Source organism: Acomys russatus, chromosome 6, assembly GCF_903995435.1.
Source record: "Acomys russatus chromosome 6, mAcoRus1.1, whole genome shotgun sequence".
NCBI lineage: Eukaryota > Metazoa > Chordata > Mammalia > Rodentia > Muridae > Acomys > Acomys russatus.
This window is the reverse complement of record NC_067142.1, coordinates 77,445,038-77,457,059: the sequence shown is the minus strand read 5'-3', so window position 1 is coordinate 77,457,059 and position 12,022 is coordinate 77,445,038. Positions and strand designations below refer to the sequence as shown.

At 43.3% G+C, this 12,022-nt stretch overlaps 1 protein-coding gene and 1 non-coding gene across 4 annotated transcripts in view; both read left to right on the top strand.

The window, feature by feature from the left end:
• Positions 1 to 12,022, top strand: part of Disp1 (dispatched RND transporter family member 1) — a 145,805-nt gene that overhangs the window by 107,911 nt on the left and 25,872 nt on the right. The gene's annotated exons all lie outside the window — the stretch shown is intronic.
• LOC127191213 (small nucleolar RNA SNORA48) lies at positions 6,469 to 6,615 on the top strand. The gene has a single exon (XR_007830837.1). It is a non-coding gene; the product is annotated as a small nucleolar RNA SNORA48 (small nucleolar RNA).

Below are 12,022 nucleotides of genomic sequence, written 5' to 3'. Positions count from 1 at the left end.
CCAAGTTGAGCTGAGGCTAATATATGCATCTGACTTTTACAAGTTTTGAGGGTGGTTTGAGCCGGTGTAGATCATCTGACTCATACAAACTTGGGGGTGGGTTGGTCCCATGTAGATGAGCCAGACATCATGTGCCTTATGCACAAATAACTCTTCTTCTGGAACATCCTATAACAATATCTTCATGGGTTGCCAGGATTGGTTTGTAATTGACATCTGTTGAGCAGATCCACACAATTTTCTCTGCCATGGCTCAAGATGCCATGGCGTTTTGAAGTTTCAGCTGTTAATTTTTGTCTATGTTGGCATGGAGATCAGATATTTGTAGGCTCATTGTATTTTTGCTTCATTTGCTATAGCCTTTTAGCACATCTTCCCAGTAATAGTCTTAATGGCTTTAGGGAGAAATTGCAAATTAAGAATAGCGAAATTGGAGGTGAGAGCCCTGCCCAGGTAATCAGTAGCCACAGAGTTCTCAAGTGAACTTTAACGTAAGCACGTGAAAGAGAAAGCAGCCTGGCAGCAGGACTGTCTTCCTGGTGTTTGTTCCCGTCAGCAGAAACACGCGCTTCATTTTCTGCTGTACACTGGCGCATTCCTGTCAGCTGGGAAGAGAATCTGACTCTGTGTGTTTAAAGTGCAGCTCCTGACCACTGGAGACGCATCATAAACTGGTGCTAGACAGGTATTAAGAGATCAGTTCAGTACTGGGGTAAGAGTTTATGATTATATTGTTTAGAGGTTAAACATTTTATCTACACCCAGCAAAAATTGATGTAAGACTTTTGTTTAAAATTATACATAAAGCAATTTCATTATTGTGAAGTGTCCTAAAATTTAAATTGTTGCAGAAGTACTTGAGTGAAATACTGAAAGTGTGTCACCAGGGTTTCAAAGTAGGAAGAGGTCAGCATTTTGAAGTGGTGTATATCTGTACTCACCCACAGGTATGGAGTTTTTGCATAAAAATAACCAGCTATGAATAGACTCTGCTTTAAATGCACTTGACTACATATGGTCACAGAACCTGCTGAGAATATTTAGTGGTACATCAGCCTTGTAACTCAGACTATATAACATCCCAATTATCCTATGGTCTCCTTTATTTAATTTGTGGTTTTTATAATTAAAATGATCTTTCCAATAATTTTATAATAAAGTTTGTTACCAAAAATATTCTAAAAGAGTCCACAGTTCTATATAATAGTCTGAGTTTAAAACTTTTAAGGATTATGACATGGTACTTGGTCACACACTATTTATGTCCTTGGTAAAATGATTGGGCTTTAATGGCTTAAGGTTGCCATTAAATATATAATGGCATTATTAATGACTTCACTGGGACCTTATTGCATCCAGGCAGCATATTATATTTCACAATTTTGAAAATAAACCAAGGAATTTGGTCCTTTTATTATCATCTACACTTTATAAAAGAAACTAAGGACTGAACAATTGAATAATATTTTAACTATCACTTCAATAGTTAATAAGATGTGGTAGAACCTGAAATTGAGTCCAGGTCTGTTTGAATTGAAGCCCCCATATTAGATGCACTTACTTAATCCCTAAATTTTGACATAATAAAACCATGCTTTTAAAAAGATGCCCAGGAGACGAACAACTCAGCATTTTCTAGAGGCTTTGAACCCTTCTGCCTAATACTGTGTGTCGCGTGCATATTAGAGAATCTTTGCTATAACTTTTTCAGTTGCAGCAGGAGTTTAAGAACTAGTTATCACATCTGTGCTGCAGGCACCACACACGTTCATTCTTGAGGTCACAAAACTGAAATCCCACTGATCACACAGATCATAGAATAACTGTGAGACATAGGTATGTCTGGGTCGTTGGAACAGTGTCCTGACACCACCACTTCATCCGGACCCTGGGGAAGAATCCCTCCTGATTCTGCATCCTGTATCTTCATGTGCGTGTTGATGTGGGGCACACAATGGGTTTTGAATGCTAGTGGTAATAAGTGTGTTTTCTGTGTTTGAGGTAAGAATTTTATTGCTCAGTGGGAATCTAAGGTCTACAACTTGTAAGTCATCAAACTGGGTATTTCTTAAAACTGCAAGAGAAAAGATGGGTGAAGTCTCACTTCCTATTCAGACATTAAAAACATTACCAGATTGCTTTTATGTATTTTCTTAAATCCAAGCTTAATGATCTAAAGTTCTATTTAAAAATTTATCTTCCTCTTAATAAAAGACAATACAGTAAGTAATCAAGTGTATGATGATTGAATCCTCAAGTTGACTCTCTGGGGACAAAATGTGAATATTGATTAGGAAGAGGCACAGGGAGCTTGTGGGTGCTAAAATGTCATGTGTTGTGGTGTGAACAGCGGCTGCATAGCTGTGTGAGTGTGTAAACATCCATCGGACTCTACTTGAATTCTGTGCCTGTGTCTGAAGACTTGAGTGGGAGGGTGAAGGAGAGCGTGTGGACTCACGAGAGCTCCATCTGCATCCGCAGCTTCCCTTCACCCTCCTGGCCTTTCCCGGGCAATGGACAGGCCAGTACTGCACAGAGGCTGGTGGAGAGGCCCTATTCAGCCGCCTTACCTGCTCCCAGTAGCTTCTCTGGTCTCCCCCTGATTTCAAGATGGTGAAGTGATCGGCATTTTGATCTTAGAATCTCACAAGGTGGGAAAATAGTTTGTGACATGAGCATGTTAGTGCATTTCTTGCCTCTTGTCCCTACTTGCATCTCCGCCAGCCTCTCATCTTCTTATTTGGTCCTTGAGAGCAGAAATTATATCTCTTGATTTTTTTTTTTTTTTTTAAGTTGCTCAGCAAGTGCTTAGTGAGTTGGAATTTTAGGGTGGAGGGGAGATGACAAAAAATGATTTAATACTGCTGAGAAAATAGAAGGCTGCGCTTGGGCAGCCCTCCTCAGGGAAGGCAGCCATACATCTTCCCATCTCTGTCTGAGGCGATAGGAGACAAGCACGCCAAGACTGAAGAAAGATTTAAACTTTCCAGATGGGAGAGTCAGGTTTAGGGTCGGGAAGAAGGCATGGGAGGGTGATTTGAACGTTTATGACAAAGGAAAGCCCTGAAGCCCAGAGTCATAAGCCTTTTTTCTCCCGTACCTCATCCTGTAACATGGGTCTGGGAAAACTTGGCATGCTTGGTTGACTGGGAACCCTGCGTGAGTTTCCTTTGTAGGAAATGTCTGTTCATGAGACGAGCATGTGGGAGTTCCTGCAGCCCTGTTAGGGAGTCAAGCTCAGAGGCATTGACAGTTCCTTCAGGATCTTTGTTCCAGGCTGTGATTTAGCATGCACTCGCCATGGAGAACTAAAGTCCCAGTGACTGGCTGATGGCCTGCTTAGTAGTCTCTTCTGGTCTGAAATTATTTTCTAAATTAATTTAACTGAAGTTCTTTTCAAAGTATAGATGTAAGAGTAACACTGTAATTTCTTTTTTTTTTAATTAACTTATTCGGATTACAACTTAATTGTTATCCCATCACTTGTATCCTCCCGTTCCTCCCTCCCTCCCTCTCTCCCTCCCTCCCTCCCTCCCACTTTCACCCTATTCTCCTCCCCTAGGTCTGTGACCGAGAACACTGTAATTTCTAAAGGGACTTGGGGTTTAAGTCCAGTTTCCTCAAATCTGGCTAACAAAACAGACACCAAGTAACATGAAGACGTCTGTGGCTCCTATTATAGTCCGGAAAAGTCAGCCTCAGGCTCACATGCATCCCCACCGGTGATTAAGTGCAAGTGAAAAACTTTTACTACATGGCATGAGACTATGGCCTATTGCCAGCACAGCTCAGCCAGACGCTGGCAATTCTGTCTCCTGGGCCCATGGCTGTGCCACAAAATGCTATTCCTATGTGCTTTTGTGGAAGTGCTGGTGGGTCTTACTCTTCTCGCTTACCACAAGGCAGTGCTGAAGGTAAGCACTGACTCAGGCTGGCCTAGATCACCAACAAATGGAATGAGGAAACCTAACCTTAGGTCAAAAAGGGCTCTGGAAGTAGTCACAGAAGTTATGAAGAATATAACTAGCGAAAGGACTTAACTGTGTGTCAGAAGAGTCATGTTACAAAGTGTCAGGCAACCAGGATGGATCAGTGGGGTAAAGACACTTGCTACCAAACCTGACAACCTGAGTTAAATCCCCAGAACCCACATGGTGGAAAGAGAAAACTTGACACACACTCACACGTTAAAAATAATTATTGCACATGTTGCTAACTAGAAGTATTTGCCAGAGTTGTTGTATGTCATAGCAGTAATTTGAGATTCCTTTTGTTGTTGTTGTTGTTGTTGTGTTGTTTTGTTTCTTTGAGACAGGGTTTTTCTGCATAGCTTTGGCTGTCCTGGACTCACTCTGTAGACCAGGTTGGCCTCGAACTCAGAGATGCGCCTGCCTCTGCCTCCCGAGTATTGAGATTAAAGGTGTGAGCCACCACTGCCTGGCAACTTGAGATTACTTTAAATAAGGAAAATATATGTGAATTAAGAGATAAGTAATGTGATTGCAGTTGTGTGATTGAAATAAATTATAGCAAATCTAATGCAACTGCTTCTCATAAGAACTGAAGTGTATGGAAGATAATAACCCAGAGTGCTACCTCGCTATGCCTGCCCTGAGGCCCTGCCACACATGTGCAGTGTCTGAACTGGGCACAAGGGGAAGTCACAGGTTTTGTGTGAGAATATAGGTGAGTGTTCTGTCTCCCTTTATAACAGTCCTCATTTTTCAGACTTAAGAAAACAAATGTATGTATTTTATAATCAGATAACAAAAAACATTCAAAAAGAAAATACCTTTGAATGAAAGTTTTTCTCCTCCCTTAAAAATTCAAGTTCCTATTTTCTTTTTGCCGTTTAGGGGACTGAACCCCAGCCTGGGCCTTGCACATGCTTAAGGCAGCCAGCGCCTGCCACTGGGTCAAGGTTCATATTTTTAAATGGACAAAAACATTTAATGAAAAGTCTACCAAAGGTACATTTTTATAATTAAAAAAAAAAAAGGAAAAAGTTATATATGGTCTTCTGACATTAGATGGGAAACTCAGAACAAATGCTTTTGAAATTTAAAAAGCCCTTTCATCTTAAAGCACTCTGATTTTTGCTGTTGTGAAATTCATGAGGTGGCAAGCCAGATGATTGCCAGCCAGCCCTCACCATGTTTTAATAACCTGGCATTATTTTCCATAGTGCTTCTAGCTCTGGCAAGCGCCAGCCCAGAAGTGTTAGGTATTCCCAGCTCACCAGTTTCCATCTGTGCTAGATGCCACTTGCTCACCAGTTTCTGAGCTCATCTGAAGTTAGCACTTGGGGACTCAGCTTTCCTTTCCGTTTTGAGGTTTTTTTGTTTTGTTTTTATGTTTTTTTCACTGAACTTTGTTTCCCCATTAAATCTTTACTTTATATACTTAGAAGTTTTAAGCCTGGGGGGTTTCTATTGACATGCACATGAAATGTTTAACACAGGAGTTTGATTTGAGGTGCTTAGTTCAGCAGCTTTTATCCTGGCAGTGTTGAAATACTTCCCAGGAGACAGAAGATAGAGTGATTTGAATTGTCTAAAATTCCAGAGCAGAATGTAATAGAATTTCACAGCAGGAAAGAACCATGGAAACAATTTAATCCAACTCTTTATTTTACAGATGAGGAAATTGAAGGCAGAGAGGTTAAAGCTCAGTTGGAAACAGGTCTTCTGACTTCTCATTGTGATCTTTTTATTAAAAACAGCATCCTTACACTATGCTCCTAAAGACTGTGACCTCATCATTTGGCTTTTGCTAGTATATATAAGTGGTTTTGGAATTGCAAATAAAGCTGGGCCTGGTAGGACATGCCTGGGATCCCAGCACTTGAGAGGCAGAGGCAGAGGATCCAGAGCTGAAGGCCAGCCTTGACTGCAGAGGGAGTTTGAGGCCAGACTCAGCCCACATGAGACCTCGTCTAGGGGAGAAAAATGCAATGAACCTAGAATTTTAGAGGCTGGAGTGAGGTCCAGTGGTGCAGTGCATGCCGAGCATGTACAAGGTCCCGAGTTCAGTACCCAGCACCACAGAATATAAAGTGAAACCGTTTAGCTTGGCTGCCCAACTGGCAGTCAACAGTGACATCACTGCAGCTTGAGGACGTGTGTCTCAGCACAGGGAGGGCTTTCTCACTGATAGAGCATTCTCATTTGTCCTTAGTCTCTTCAGCTCAGTTGATTTTTGTTTTCCCATGTTAATTAGACTTAGATGGGGAAGAGTTTCCTTCTGGGCCAGTGTTATCTTTATCTAAATTATTAAGCATTTTCCTTTGAATGTTGTTTAGATAAAGCTCTTGACAGCCATTGAGCTAATTATGGGGCAGGGGTGGGTGGGCGTAAAATGTACTGAAATTGAACCCAGAGCCTCACATATAGCAAGGAAAATGCTCTGTGACTAAACTATACCCCATCTCCCATAAGTTTAATTTTTTAGTTAAAAATATAAAATGTTATCCCCTGGCAATGGGCAAAGAGACACCTTGGTGGTGGTAGTGGTGTTCTTCTATCAGCCAGGGGCAGAGCAGATGGCAGTCCTTTGTTCATCCTTGCTTGATGCCTGGCTTGGTGGCTAAAGCTATCTTATGCCTAGGACACATTAAAATTCAAGTAAAATTGAATCAAATCCAGGCAGAATATCATGGGAAGAGGAAAACACAGAGAGACCTGAAATCTGCAGTGCCCCATGGTGTGGCCAGGGAAAGATGCCTACAGACCTGCCTTCTGGTTTATAGCACAGCCAGGGCTGTAGATACCCACTTGCCACCTGGCAGTGCGGACTGATGATGTCACCCAGTGGTCCATCAACTGTGTGGCCAGGCTGCAGTGGGAACCACCACAGTGTGCAAGTATGTGGCGGACAGATAGGACAGAAAGAGAAGTGGAGCAGCTTAAACATTGTGGAGGGAGAACAGAGAGTACAGAGCTGGCCCCACCCCCTCACTCCCCATGGTTCTCTGGGTAGCTGGCCCCATCTCCCGGCAGTGACTGTGCTCAGGAGAGCAGTCGCTCTCTTGGACAGCACAGCAAAGCTTTCCCTGGTGGTGGGTGACAGGGATGAGACAGCCCCAGGGCATGAGGGAGGGAGAGCTGGCCCAGCTAGCTGAGTTTTCTGCTGTGAGGTGGCATGGGGGGTGAGAACTTCTCTGCTCCCCTGCCCTTTGTCACCTGAGGCATTTGGGAGAGCTAAGCCCCCCAGTATCATGAGAGCATGTGAGCTATCCCTTCCCTAACTGGCTACAGCACTCAAGAGAGTGGGCCTTGTACCTTACCTGGGCCACAGAGTAGAGCTGGTCCTGATGACTAAGGCCACAAGGTTGTGAGAATGGGAGAGCTGGCCTATCTCCTCACAGCCTACAACACTTGGGAGAGTGGGCCCTGTGCGATAACTGGCCATTACAGTGGAGCTGGCTCTGGAGGTGTCAGTCCACTCCAAGGGCATGAGGCAAGAGAGCTGACCCTATCCTCCTACAGATGGTGACACTGGGTGGCCTAGTCAGAGAAGTGCTGAGGAGCTTGTCCTGGTGAGGCAGGTAAGGGATAGCCGGTCTGCTGACCAGCTCATCTACCACCCAGGCCCAGTTCCAAGACCTTGAGCTGGCCCACCCCCAAATCTATATTATCTATGAATAGTTGGGATGCATGAAAGAGCTAGTCCTACTGATCCAAAGCTGTAGGACCTCCATGACACAAGACAACAACAACAGGATAACCCGGAGGGGTTCTGGTAAGAACTCAGTATTAATGGTGCCACAGAAGCCAGAGATCTTGAACCAGACCAATGAATGACTCATTTCAATGAACATTTGCAAGTGAAGATGTATTGACAGAAGGATATATACTGTGGGACACACTGTGACATAACACAGCTTCCACGATGAGATATTTTCTATGTTTTGGGTCTTTTGTGTGTGTGTGTGTGTGTGTGTGTGTGTGTGTGTGTGTGTGTGTGTTTTATTTTGAGGGGGAAGCTGCAAGGGTGAAGAACAGATATCAGGGGACAGGGAGATAAGTGGTGCTGGGGTGCATGATGTGAAACTCACAAAGAATCAATGAAATGTTTTTTAAAATGTAAATACGTTTTACCCCTTACTACTCTTGTAAGCGTGAGTAGAGAACTTCGGTAGATGTCTGAGGCCGCATTAGCCCCCTCCTTACAGAGAAAATGACGACAGTGCAACAGCTGCACGGGATCACTTACACTTTGGGATTCTGTGAGGTACGGTGGGTTTTTATTATTTTTAACTCCTTTCTGCAAAGTCCTTTTTTAATTGAATTCAAGAAAGATGAATAATATTGAGGATTTTTTGTGAATTCTACCTTGAATGTAGATGTACTAAAAATTAAACAAATGTTAGATTATAAAATAACAGGAGTTAAGGAATGGTGGTTGCATTTATGCTATGTTATGCTTATTTTATTCTATGCGTATGGGTGTTTTGCCTACATGTATGTCTATGCACTGTGTATATGAGGCATTTTGCCTACATGTATGTCTATACACTGTGTATGTGAGGTGCCCATGGAAGCCAGAAGAGGACATCCCTATTAGAGCTGGTTATGAGTCTCCTCTGTCCTTAGACACACAAGTGTTTTTAACCACCGAGCCATCTCTCCAGCCCCTCTTTATACTTTTTGCTCTCTAGTTAATAAAAGCCTTGGCCTGCTAATAAGGAGTCAATTTTAGATTGAATATAAATTAAGCATCTGATTTGAACTTAGGCAAGTATGCTTTCGCTGAGGTATAATTACCCTACAGAGGCTTAGCTGAGTAATGTGTAATTTGTAAATAGAACCTAAAAACGTGGTTTTATGGATATGACCCATAACATTTTGGCTCATATCTTATTGAGATACTTTTCTTGGATTCAGCTTAGTAGAAGCTACCAGAACACAAAACTACCCTCAGCATCCAGACTAATCTTTTGGACAACTCTTTGTTATTACCCAGATTGTCATGACTTCACTTGAGGAAGCTCAGAAATAAGAGCATCCCTCAAGGCCAAGCATGTTAAAGTAGCCTGAGGCATTTTCACTTTCTGAAAATGTGCCATCTAAATAATACCCAACAGAGCAAATTTGGAAATGATACAGTAGTCCTACAAAGAGCAAATGTTTTTATCCCTAATATCCTTTTTCTTGTACTTCCATATACACTAGAACAACTGAACATGTACTTTTTTTTTTTTTTTTTTTTTTTTTTTTCGAGATAGGGTCTCTCTGTCTCTCTGTGTAGCCTTGACTGTCCTGGACTCTCTTTGTAGACCAGGCTGGCCTCGAACTCACAGTGATCCACCTGCCTCTGCCTCCCAAGTGCTTGCATTAAAGGCGTGTGCCACCACCGCCCAGCTGGATGTGTAACTTTGATTCACGTGTTACCTTGATTTTTTAGAGGCTTCCTCAGTCATTGAAGTTAAATTCTTGTATACTCTTCATCACTATTCTATACAATCATTGAAGTTAAATTCTTGTACATTTTTTCATGACCTTCAAGACATTGAGATAAATTCTTGTACACTTCCTGGTCACCATTCTGTACCGCGCTCACTCACTGAAGTCCCTCCTAAGCTGCGGTCCTGCCTTTCATGTTTCTCCTCAAGTTTATCCTGCCCGGCACTACCAAAGTAGTCCTCCAGAGCAGTCCTCCAGAGCAGTCCTCCAGAGCAGACCTCCAGAGTAGTCCTCCAGAGCAGTCTTCCAGAGCAGTCCTCCAGAGTAGTCCTCCAGAGCAGTCCTCCAGAGCAGTCCTCCAGAGCAGCCATTCCACCACACCCGTTTCTGCTTGCAGAGCTTGAGTGGCTTCCTGTTTCTGTGCCTTTGTCTCTTGATCCTTCAAACTCTAGTCCTTATCCCGCCTCCCCATTCGGGTTCTTGGTGGCTGTGTGCACGCTGCTTCAAGAGTGTCCTGTGCAGGTGTTGGCCCAGCATTTGCTTCCTTGCCTTGCTTCTTGTCGATCAGTTGAACTCTCCACAAAGCACCTAGTTCAAATTCTACTACTTAGCTCTAGCCCCAGGACACACCTTTTGGAGTACACAGTCAGGTGCTTCCCAGCCTCAATCGCTTAATTTAGAGTTCCTTTTCATTTCTCAGTACTTTCTTGGACTGGTCTCTCACTGTGCTTACCTGCAGGCCACAGTTTCCTGGTAGCATGCCCAAGGCTGCGGCACAAGCTCTGACTGGGTAGGCTATACTCTAGGACCTACTGTCCCAGATCCCAGGACAGGGTCTGAAATATCTGTACAAACTTAGTGAGCTTAGTCACACAGGTGAGTCCAACGATGGGGAAAGCACTTGGTAAACTTTAAGTAGTAAATATTTGACTTAAATCGAATTAAGTATAATTTTTTAACTCGATCTATTAAGTTCTATGAAAACGTTTTATTGGGGGTAGAATGCTGCTTCTTTTCAGCTACATGATAGTCCTGAAGCATTGAAGACAGAGCCCATGCCTGATTCTCTTCTCATCCCTCCTGTGGCCCCTGTGATAAGCAGATATATAAACTGGTTCACCTCCTCCCAGTTTGTAAATGCATCTGTGTGTTTGCATGTAGTTCATATTACCAGTGTATGACTTGCTGGACACTTAACTTTGTCGTTTAGCCCTTTCCATATTAGTCTCTCTCTCTCTCTCTTTCTGTGTGTGTGTATGTGTGTGTGTGTGTGTGTGTGTGGTGTGTGTGTGTGTGTGTGTGTGTGTGTGTGTGTGTGTGTGTGTGTTTGTCGTGGCATGGGCACACCACCATTTATTTAGGCATCCTTGCTAATGGATTGGCACTCAGCTTGCTCCCGCTCTCCCCACACCCCAGTGAGCATGCCTTCACACACCCTCTTGTCCACCTGTAGTAGTTGCTGGTGAAGAAGAAGCTTCTCCCACTCTGCCCTCCTGTCCACTTTCAGTTAGCAAGCAGTGCTGCCCCTGCCTGCATCCGTGTGTAGCTTCTCCCACTCTGCCCTCCTGTCCACTTTCAGTTAGCAAGCAGTGCTGCCCTTGCCTGCATCCGTGTGTAGCTTCTCCCACTCTGCCCTCCTGTCCACTTTCAGTTAGCAAGCAGTGCTGCCCTTGCCTGCATCCGTGTGTAGCTTCCCTTTTGCAAGGTTGGTTGTGGTTATAGATCTGGCCTCCCACTAATTACTCTTTGGCCTGAGACCTTTTTCTCGTTTGTGTGGGTGGCTCTTGAGGCTCCTTAACAGTTCTAAAGGCCTCATTCCAATTAAGCCTGTGAGACTTATGCCATCTCTTTAACAATGCTGAGAATCAGTCCAGAGTGTGCATGCTCAGCAAGTGCTCTGCCACTGAGTCCCACCACGGGTCACCATCAATTTTTTTTATACTCAGCCATTAGAAAGTGTCATTGAAACTTACAGAGTCAAAGATAGAGGTTCACAGAACCAATAAATGAAGAGCTTTGTATTTAGTTCTCCATGAGTCATCTCTGACTGGACCATCCTTGACAGCTCTTCCAAGAGAACAGTTGTAATATATTTTCCTGTTGGGTAATGATCAATAACTTTAAGAAAGCCCATACTAGCCCCCAAATCTTGGTTGCAGGGATTTGCTCATGACATTTGGATAAACCCCTGCTCTTCCCATGTATCTTTTGATTGCACTATTCTCTCATACATAGGGTATTCATATTTAGAATATTTATTGAACATATGCTAAATTTATTTTCTTAACATTTATGAAGCATTTGGTATTTACCAGTCTTCACTCCCACGTTCTTCTCACCTCTTGGTTTATTTTGTGTAGTAACCTAGCCCCTGCTCAGTTACTTCAAGATATCAAGTAGGCAACCTTTTTGAGTCTGCATCTCTTAAGCATTCAGGAAGTGCATTACACACACAGCTGTGGTTATGGTTATTGTTATCCTTCGAGTCTCTTGACACAGACCATAAACATTCATCTGTGGAGCGTGAAAAGTGCCCTGCAGGCCAGGCTTAGCTTGTCTCCGGGTATCTGTTTCATCCTCAGATGTAGCCCGTGTGCCAGTGAGGGTTCATGGAAATA